Consider the following 10,975-nt stretch of genomic DNA (forward strand, 5'->3'; position numbering starts at 1 on the left):
CCATCCCCGCAGGCCCCCCAGCCCCGCAGCCCCCGCGGCCCCCGCAGCCCCCGCGGCACCCGCGGCCCCGGCCCGGCTCGCGGAAAGGCGTGGTCCCGGGGACTCGCTCACCGGCGCGGGGCTCCGCCTGCGCCCCCGGCCGCCGCCGCCCAGGCCCGAGCTCACCGCCGTCCCCCGACGACCCGGCAGCCGCGGCCTCTCCGCCCGGCGCTGCCACCGTCCGCCGCAGGCGCCCCCGACGCCACCCGCCGCCGTCGCCGCCCGCCCCTGTGACGCATTTCCGCTTCCGGCGCCTGGGCCCGCGGAAGCGGCCGCGCGGCAGCTCCCTGTTCCGTCTGCCGGCTCTGGCTCCGCCCCTAGGCGGGACTTCCGGGAGGCCTCCGAGCGGCGCGGGGGTTGGGGGGTGGCGGACGGGCTCGGGCTTTGCACTGAGCGTGCGCGAGTCCGCCCCGCCCCCAGGCGCCACCTGCGAGCGGGCTCTAACCGCGGGCCTCACCTGCGGCGCGCGCGCGCGCTCACTGGCCGGAAGCCGGGCAGGGGCAGACCCTGCGCGTACGTCGGATCGCTGTCGGGACCGCGCATCGCAGACCGCACGGCCATAGCGTTGGTCTGTAAGTCACTCAGTTACCGCGGGTCACTTGTACCTACGACGTACGTGCCTGGTGGACGGTTACTAAACACAAAGCAAAGTGGGGGACGGCCTCCGTCTTTACCTTTGTCTTCTAATCTTTATCTTTATCCATTAATCTCAAAATACGTAAAATCTTTACCAGTTCCGCCTGTCCTATTTTCAGGTCGTTAATCTCAAATTACGTAACATTTAAGGAGCCACAGGAGATACATTGTACATGAATATGTAACAATAGCTCTTGACTAGTACTGTGCCTGCGTATAATCCCATAACGACATTCATTACACGCCAGCGACTCACAATTTATTAAACCCCAAGTTATGGCAGATGCTGCCTAAGGCATGTGTTTCTGATGCCCCAAATAGGTCATAATTCTGGGGGCGCCTGGGTGGCTCCTTTCGTCAAGCCTCAGACTGTGGATTTCCGCTGATGTCACGATCTCGGGGTCATAGGATCGAGGGTTCCCCCTCCCACAGCCCCCATCAGGCTCCTTTTTTTTCAAGATTTAAAATCTTTTTTTAGCTAAAAAAAAAAAATTTTTTTTAATCTTCTTTTAAAGAGTTAAAATCTTAACAAGAAAGAAAGAAAGAAAAGAAAAGAAACTATGTCACACGTCTGCAAAGTAAAAATCCAGGGTAGGAGAACACAAATCTGTGTTGTTCAACACAAGGTGCCCAAACGTTACCTTCAGAGGGGGCAGGACTGGGTGAGGGGACCCAGATGTCACGTGGGGGCTCCTGAGCATCTGGGCGTCTGGTATGTGTGAGTCATGGTGTCCTGTTAATAAGCCGCCCAGGAAAGCAAATACGATTATGATCTCCTGACAAGGAGGCAACAGAGGGTCTGGTGTCCCCCAGGAATGGGACCACTCTTTGAACCCAGCCGGCGTCTTTGCTGTCTTTATTTGTCTTTATTTAACTTCCGCCTTGTGAAACAGAGACTTGTTTGGGATTCTCGTTAAACCTTGTCCCCAAGGCGGTTTGCAAGGCGATGGCGCTGTTTCCCTGGGGGACTGTTAAATTTGGAAACTGTTTTTCCACTCCGCAATCTGAAGCGTTTGCAGAGCCAATTAAGGGATGAGATACTCTTTCAGAACCTGCACACCTCTGAGAGACGGTCATGACAATTTCAAAAACGTTCAAGGAAAGTCCTTTTACGTGTTTGAGCAAGATATTCCTCTTCTGAATACATCTCAGAAACAGAAAAACAACAAACTCCCGTATATCTAGAGCCCTGATCTTGTGCCCTCGTATGGCCTGGCCTGGGCATAGCTGTATAAATCACTCTCATTGAGTGTGAATGAAGGCGGGGCGGGGGGGAGATGGTGGAATTTGCTCCCAGGATTCTGTGGCAAAGGGGAAAGAATTCTGCAGTTGTAATCAAAGACCCTAATCAGTTCATATAAACGAGTCAAAAGGAAAATGAATCGTGGGTGGGCCTGGCCTAATCAGGTGTGGAAATCAGCATTAAGACGGGCACAAGACTTGAGGCAGCAAAGACACAGCCTGGTGGCCTGCAAAAAGAAGGAAACTGCCTTTCAGAGAAGATCCTTTGGCAGGAATTAGTGGTATTTACTGCTTCAACCTCAAAGGATTGAATTCTGCAAATAACCAGTTAGCTTCTAAGACACCCCAAGTCTCAGAGGAGACCCACCTCCCCCTTACTGGTGGCCAACACCTGATTTCAGCCTAGCGAGTCCCTGAGTAGAGACGCGGTTAGCTCATGCCTGGACTCCAGACTTAACGGAAACTGTGGGATGTTTTTAAAATGTGTCTATCACGTTTCTATCACATATGGTGTATGTAGGGGGGAGGACTGGGATAACAAAAATATATCTTTTCTAGTGCCGGACAAAGTCCGAAATCAAGGTGTCAGCAGGGTTGGCTCCTTGCAAAGCTCCACTCTCAGTTCCAAGCCTGTCTCCCAGCTCCTGGTGGTGGCCCGAAATCCTTGCTGTTCCTTGCTTGTGGCCCCATGACCCCAATGTCTGCCATCACACAAACACCTTCCCTCCGTGTGTGTGTCACCACTTCTCATTAGGACACCAGTCACGTTGGGTTAAAAGCTCATCATAGTCCACCGTCATCTTCGTTTAACTGATTAGGGCCGACACACAGCGGGACCCAGCCCCTTGCTAGATGCTGGCATTCAAGGAGGCACCACAAGAACTGAGACCAGCCAACTGGTCTAAATGTGGAACCAATCCAATTCTGGCTTTCCTCGAGATTGCACACTTCCCTTCAAGCTACACACCTCCTCCTCTATATTGATATCTTTCCCTTTGACCCAGATTCAGAGATTCCATTAATCTGTTCCTACAAGAAAAGTGTTTGAGGATGTAAATGTGTAGATCTGTAAATCTGTGCATATATGAATACCTATGAATCTAATATCTATCTATCTATCGTTCGTCTATCTATCTATCTATCATGTCTCTCCATCCCTCTACCCATCTATCCAACCACCTATGTACTCATCAGTTTATCCACTTATCCATTCTTTTACCCATCCATCCACTCATCCATGCATCCACCCGTCCATCCATCCTTGTGTGTATGCATCCATCCGTCCACCTACCCACTCAATCCCTCCACCCACCACCCATCTTCCCATCTATCTATCCATCAACTCATCTACCCACTTCTCCACCATCCACCCACTCACCCACTTCTCCATCCCCCCATCAAACAAACTAGACATCCGGCCATCCCTCTCCCCATCTGTCTACCTCATCAATTCCTGCCTTTGAAGCCTTTATTCAAAACAACCCCTTTCCAGCAGGTGGCGCACCCACCACCCTCATGAGCACTGGCGGGAGCTCTGTCTTATACGTCCTTGGCTTCAGGCCAGACCAGACCATTCACAGCTAAATCAAGTGTGTCCAGCTAAATTGCAGGGGTCAGGGGTAAGAAGGACAAGAATGACCCTGAGGTCCCCAGCTCTGGCCACTGGGTGAGGTTGATGACTTAAACTCCATGGGAAAATCAATTAGGAGAAGGCTCAGTTTGGGGCAGGAAGGAGGCAGGTGGGTCCTGGTTTGGAGGACGCTGGTTTGGAGATGCCTGCAGCCCTGATGGAGCTGTCCAGTAAGATCCAGAGCTCTGAGTGAGTCCAAGAGGAGGAAGAACCATGACGTCGGAGCTGCAACTATGGGACACAAGGAGAAGAAACTAAAACAATCCATCCATCCATCCATCCATCCAACTCCTCCCTGCCTCCATCCATCCAACCTTCCATCTACCAGTTCATCCATCCATCTATTCACCAACTGATCCATCCATCCATCCATCCACCAACTCGTCTGTCCATCCATCCATCCATCCGTCCACCAACTCATCCGTCCATCCATCCATCCATCCTTCCATCCACCCATCCATCCACCAACTCATCCATCCATCTGTCCGTCCGTCCATCCATCCATCCATCCGTCCACCAACTCGTCCATCCATCCATCCATCCATCCTTCCATCCACCCATCCATCCATCCACCAGCTCATCCATCCATCTGTCTGTCTGTCTGTCCATCCATCCACCCATCCACCCATCCATCCAGTTTTGCCAGTGTCCATGTGTGACAAGATGCATGGAATATTGCAAACCAAAGAAGCTCATTGAGCCTTGCTGTCCGGTTTTTACTGATACTTGATGACATAATTTCCTTGTGGCTAACTTTGGTCTCCACCTCCTTCTGGAGGCTCAGGATAATACCTTTAGTCTTCATCCCCTCTCAGAGGTTGCAACTAATAAAGCATGTCCCAAACACTTCCTCATAAACCACTAAATGGTCAAGTGACCAAAGCCTCCAGGCAAACAAAGACAGGACTGGTCATGTCATGGTCTGGACATCACCTCCTAGGAGCCAGGGGAAGAGGCCAGACCTCCTTTTATGTCAGGTTGAGTCTTCACCACAGGAAAACAAAGCGCAAAAGTGCTACAATTTCTGGTAAGTGATTTGAAGGCAGATGTGAAGTGGTGATATAAAGCATGGTCAGGTCAAGGGCGGGGTCTCCTCAGGAGATCATGGTGGAAGCCTGAAGGGCAGATGTGCAGGGCTTGTTGAAGGAAGTTGAGGGGATCCTGGTCTCTCGGTGCAGAGTGGTCTCCCCTACATCTAGCCAGGTCCTGGGAGTGGAGAGTGGTAGAATGTGCTTGTGGGACTTTCCATGAGAAGGATCTTACTAACCTCCTGTGGGCTCCCAAGCAGAATGGAACTCTTGTGGGTGTAGGGACAAAGGTGAACCCCACAAGCAGCTGTCATCATCCAGGTGATGTCTGTGGTTGTCTTGCTGGGATAAGATCAATTTTATTTTCTACATCCCCTCTACTTCATGGCCTGTCCAGATCATACAGAGAAACATGGTATTTCCGGGAGCTGAACTGTTGGTTCGTAGAGTATCCTCCTCTGTTCATTCTCAGACTGACTATATTTTCTGCATGGCTTGTTCCTCCTTTAGAGACATGGGTTTAGTGTCTTAATGCCTTGGGTTTATAAACATGGGTTCAAACATGGGTTTAGTGCCCTGTCGGGATTTCTCAACAAGAAGAGTAGAAAATCAGATGTTGTAGATATCAGATCAAAGGGCAGCTTCAGAATAGGAGATAAAGATGCAAAACCAAGATACAGAATTGTCCCACTCTTTGAGGGAAATGACATTCTTGTACTTTTTACCAAAATGCTGGGCTTCCCTTTTCTTTGTAGGGTAATTGGGGTATGATTCAGAATAGTCTGTAAGATGCCTGGCCACAGGGGGGAAAAAAATGGCCTGGCCACGAAGAACTGAACCAGGAAGGAGCACAGCCTTCAGAGAAAACTGTGCAGGGATGGGCCATCTGGATGGAAATGACAAATGACAGTTGGGGGAGGCCCCGGGTAGTTGCCCCATTATGGGACCTCCAACAAGTAAGGCCTGCCAGAAAGACCCACAGGCAGTGTCCAGTCCTGAGACATCACTGAGAATTCCCATGACCAGTTCACTGAACTAGGATCTAATGTTGAGGCACTGGCAACCTCTGTCTTCTCTATCCATTTGTCCATCTGTCCATCCATCCATCCATCATCCACCCAACCATCCATCTACTCACCCACCCAACCATCCATCCATCCATCTACCTATCCTTCCATCCATCCATGCATAAATATATCCATCTTTCCATCCATCCATCCATCTACTCATCCACCCAACCATCCATCCATCCATCCATCCATCCATCCATCCATCCATCCGTCCGTCCTTCCAGCCACCTACCTATTCTTTTCATATTTCTACCCTCTTGACTTTAACGGAAGCATGCTCATCACAAATATTCTCAAATCCTCCTTTGTCGCTTATTGCATTTTTCAACTGAAAGTGTTGCCACATTGGACAATTCCTCTTGACCAAATGACCATCAACCTCTCATGATGCTTAATTAATTCACTTCACTGGTCCCATCCTTATCTCAAACAGTAACGTTTAGCTCATCGTGGATGTTCGCATCTGTGTTTGTTGTTTTTACATAGTGCCTGACAGAATCATTGTCACATTGGTCACTATGTTTGGGGCACATGTTGACATCGCTGAGAGGCAATCAGCACACACAGAGAAAGTCTCTGGTGTTTATTTGTTTTCCACAGCAGCCAGGTTGCTATCCCATGCTCATCACTGAGGCTTGCAGGACCCCAGGAGCCCCAACATTCAAGGTGGGGCTTCCGTGGGACTTCCGCTCCCCAGCATGAGGAGGGAAGGCGGGGCTGGTTCATTTCCTGCCTTCTTCCGGTTGCATTTCACCTTATCACTCACCAGGCATTGTGTGGCCACCATGAGAAGTCTCCAATGCAGAACTCCGGGGATGTGTAGAGCTGGAGGAGGGGGGCATTGGCCACCATGTTCCCCCTCCGCCCTTCTATCCGGAGGGGCTCAGCAAGCCAGCGTGGCCAAGACTCATTGCCCAGGTCCCTCCATAACATGGCCAGTCTCCTAGTCCTCAGTGTAAGACTCTCCTGTCCTAGGCAGCTAGAGAAACAGAAGCTAACCTTGTTGCTTTTTCCCTTGTGCATGGAAGACCAGTGGAGACTTGCCCCATGAGGGTAAGGCTGGCTTGCACAAAGGATGATGGTGGATCATCTGGTCAACAAAACCAGGCATGAGCACGATCTTTCCACTGGAATACTGGTCCACAGAAGCATGGTGCCCTCTCTGAAGGCTCTGAAGTTCACTCAGTGCCAAACAGACAACCACAGGTCTTCCCGCCCCTCATGAAGGCAGCAGAAATAACTCCGCAACCTGTCCCGTTGTCATGGTGCATTTTATCAAATATGTACCACCTGTGTGAACTTGCAGGAACACTTGGCCCATTCACCATTTTGGGGAACACTTTTGCATATTGGGGAACATGCAAAGGATATATTAGTGGTGCAAACAGGAGCCCTCCTCCCCTGACCCTGGTCCCAAGCTCAGTGGATTAAAAACAGGTATTTTTCTTCATTGAGGTGAAGTTCACATCCCATAAAATTCACCATTTTAAAATGTATGGTTTGGTGACATTCACTGGGTTGTGCAAATACCAACTCTATATAATTCTAGAACATTCTCATCTCCCTAAAGGAGACCCCATCCCCATAAAGCAGTCCCTCCCTGTTCCCCTCCCCAGCACATGGCAGTCACTAACTCATTGTTTGTCGGTGGATTTGCCCGTTCTGGACATTTCACATAAATAGAATCAAATAGAATTTGCCCAAATCTGGACTTCATATAGATAGAATCACACAGTGTGCACAGCCCTTCACGCATCTACTTCTCCCACAAGCATTGTCTGCTCAACGTCCATCCATGTGGTAGCAGGTGTCAGACCTTTGGTCCTTGTTTATGGCTGAGTCATTCCCTTGTAAGTCCCACCCACCCCCTCCACCCTGCAAGGAAAGAAACCCTGTTTGTACTTTGCCTAGCATGTCCGCTTCCTCTCTTGGGTCCTCTGGTGGTCAGCTCCCTGTAGATAGATTTTCTCTGGTCTCCATGAATCATGCAAGCAAAGAGGAGAGCCCTCCACTCCTTGGCTCATGAGGCCACCCATATCTGATGGGTAATTTTATGTGTCAGCTTGGCTGGGCCACGGTGCTCAGATATGTGGCCAAATACTCTTTCGAGTATTTCTGTGATGTTAATTTGTGAGTGAGATGCACACTGAAATCAGAGGTTTTTGAGTAGAGGACATTGCCTTCCTTGACATTGGTGGGCCACGTCCAATCAGTTGAAGGATCTACACAAAAAGAAACTAAGCTCCTCCCCGCACCCCCACCCTGGAGCAAGAAGGAATTCAGCCTGCAGAAGTATTCAGACTCAAACTGTAAGCCTTCACCAGGTCCCTAGGCTGAGGTCCAACCTGCAGATTTTAGACTTGCACCTGCACAAGCGTATGAGCCAATCCCTTAAAATAAATGTCTATATATCTATCGTCTGATTGGCAAAGCTTGAATCAGGTGTCTGAATCCAGTATCCACCCTGGTGCCTTCAGCAGCTCTGCCAGAGGTCAAACTCCAGATGGGGACCAGAGTGGAGGAGGGCGTTTCTTAGAGAAAGGTTATCAGGTGAAATTCAGGAGTAGGAAGGATGGCACAAGGAATTCTAAAAAAAAAAATTAAAAGCAGGATTGCATGGTATTTATCTTCCTCCGACTGACTTACTAAGCAATGCTGAAGGTGGCAAGGAAAAGATAGGGTGTCATCCAATATTGAAGCCACCAGGAAAAGGCAAACACTGGGAGAATATAGGGGTAAAAGGATAAAGAGAGAAAAAATAATGTGGAAAATCAGGTGAGCATATAATATATACAGATGTTATCATATATATGCATGATTGTCACACAACAGCTAGGCATCCCAAAAAGACTGTTGTCAGGAGGGTTAGCTGGACATGAACCCAGGAGGGACAGCATAGCTGGACTCCTTTTAGGACACATTTTCTCAGCCTTGGCACTAGTGACATGTGGGATGGTCATTTTCTGGTGTAGGGCATCCTGGCACCTATAGGGTGTGGAGAAGCGTCCCTGGTCTCCACCCACTGTTTGCCAGTAGAATGTCCTCCTCAGTGTGACTGCCAGAAATGTCCCCTGGGGGCAGAATTGTCCTTGGCTATAAACCACTGCCATAGATAGATAGATAGATAATCGATAGATGGATAAATAGGTAGATTGATAATAGATGGATAGATAGATTATGGATACATGGATGGATCATTCATAGATAGGTAGATATTAGATGAATAGGTAGATGGGTGGATGGATGGATGGATAGGTTCCTACATATGTAGATACATAAGATGACCAATATATAAATGATAAACACATAGATACATAGATGATGGATAGATGGATGGATGGATAGATATACAGTTAGATGGATGGATGCATAGATAGATGGTGGATAGATGGGTTGGTAGGTGGATGGATGGATGTATGGGTGGATAGATAGATAGAGAACACATAGATGATGGATAGATTGGAGGGTTAGATATATATATATGGATGGGTGGATAGGTAGATGATAGAGAGATGATAGGTGGATGGATGGATAGATGGATGGATGGATGAATAATGGAGAGATGGACAGGTAGAAGGATACATGATGGATGGATGGATGGATGGATGGTTGGATAAACACATAGATGATGGATAGATTGGATGGTTAGGTATATAGATGGATGGGTGGATAGGTAGGTAATGGATAGGTAGATACATAGATGGATAGATGATGGATGGATGGATAGATAATGGATAGATGGACAGGTAGATGGATAGATGATAGGCGGATGGATGGATGGATGGATGGGCAGATATGATGGATGATAGATGGTGATGGATGATAGATGGATGATAGATAAGTGATGAATGGTTGGATGGATAGACAGATGCCTATGTATGTAGATACACAGATGATGAATGGTAAATGATAGATAAATGCATAGATAGATAGATTATGGATGGATGGATGGATGGATGGATGGATGGATGGATAGACAGATGATGGGGGGTGGATGGATGGATGGACACATAGAAATGATTGACAGGTATAAATGATGGATGAATACAGATGACGCACACACACATACAAACATGGAGAGACAGATGAGGCTCTTTGCCCGGTCTCTGAGCTCTGGAAAATGGAGAAAGTCTGAGAAGCAGGGAAGAAGGGTCCCTCACCCTGAGGAGGTCTATCTTCACTGTGATGACAGGACATCAGACGAGGGGGCGGCCTCACGCAGACCCCAGAGGAAAACCCCAAACCACATGGAGGTGGGTGCTCTCTGTGGGCAGACCCACAACCACCAGGTGCCTCAGGATCAAGCCCTTCACTGTTGCAAAAGTGAGTGAAAGTCACCACACCCCCTGCCTTGCAGACAAGCCCCCTGGGGGAGCTAAGGGCTTCCAGACCCTCTCAGGGAAGGAGCAGGGCTGGGGGGACAGCCCCTCAGAAGGCCAACTCACAGCCAGGCCCTCCCACAGTGCTGGGGACTGCATTGGGGGCCCAGGGAAAACCCCACATTCCATCCTGGAGACTTGCGCTGAGGAGTCTGGCTAATGCAGGGGTGAGCACAGAGGAGAGAGTGTTGTATGCATATCTCCATTTCCCATAAGGCCCTCATGTGCCCCAGGACGCCATCCAGGACACCGTGTGACATCAAGGGGCTCCTCTGGGCTGTGACGCTTTCTCAGTCTTACGTCATTCCTGGTAACTTTTTGACAGTTATGAGGCATGCCGGTGGGGGAGTTTGTAGGATGTGCCTCTGTTGGGGTCTATTCTGGGGTTTAGACTGGGGTTTGGCGTTTCAGGGAGCAAGCGCACAGAGGTGATATGGCTCTGTGGTCACGTCACATCAAGGGTCCCTGCTCTCAGCCTGACTCGTCCCCGTGGATGTCGACCTCGAGCACCTCCCCAAGGTGTGTCTGACAGGTGTCTCCACTGTGAGGTCATGACTTCCTTTCTCTGGGTTCTCTGCTCTTTGGAAGCAGCCCACACTCAGGGGTGGGGATTGAGGTGAGTAGAAGCGATAACCTGACCACATCATCACGCCACCCGGGCCCACTGCTCCCAGTTCTGTCTCCATTCCACCTTCCGCACGGCCTGCCAAAAGTTTGCGTACAGGCTACATCAATAGTCCAAGCACGAGGGCTAGGTTGGGGAGAGGGAACAGCGCCCCATGCCCAGCCATGTCCTCCCATTTCCCACACCACCTGGAATTCCACATTAGACATTCATTCCTTTGGTGTTGACGAGGTAGTCCTTAAAGCCTTAACCAACTGGCATATGAACAGGAGACAATTTAATGAACCCCATGTCCAACCTAGACAAGAATAGACCTGACGTGAAGA

General features: G+C 49.5%; 1 protein-coding gene across 1 annotated transcript in view; it reads right to left on the reverse strand.

Moving 5' to 3' along the window:
- LOC111157173 (A-kinase anchoring protein 17A) overlaps nucleotides 1–148 on the reverse strand; it is a 10,124-nt gene extending 9,976 nt beyond the window's left edge. Inside the window, exon 1 of the mRNA XM_022518451.1 lies at nucleotides 112–148. The gene's annotated coding sequence lies outside the window, so the exon portion shown is untranslated. The remainder of the gene's footprint in view (nucleotides 1–111) is intronic.
- Nucleotides 149–10,975: the final 10,827 nt, after the last annotated feature.

Source organism: Enhydra lutris, unplaced genomic scaffold (assembly GCF_002288905.1).
Source record: "Enhydra lutris kenyoni isolate GAN:26980312 unplaced genomic scaffold, ASM228890v2 scaffoldscaffold52, whole genome shotgun sequence".
NCBI classification, from domain to species: domain Eukaryota; kingdom Metazoa; phylum Chordata; class Mammalia; order Carnivora; family Mustelidae; genus Enhydra; species Enhydra lutris.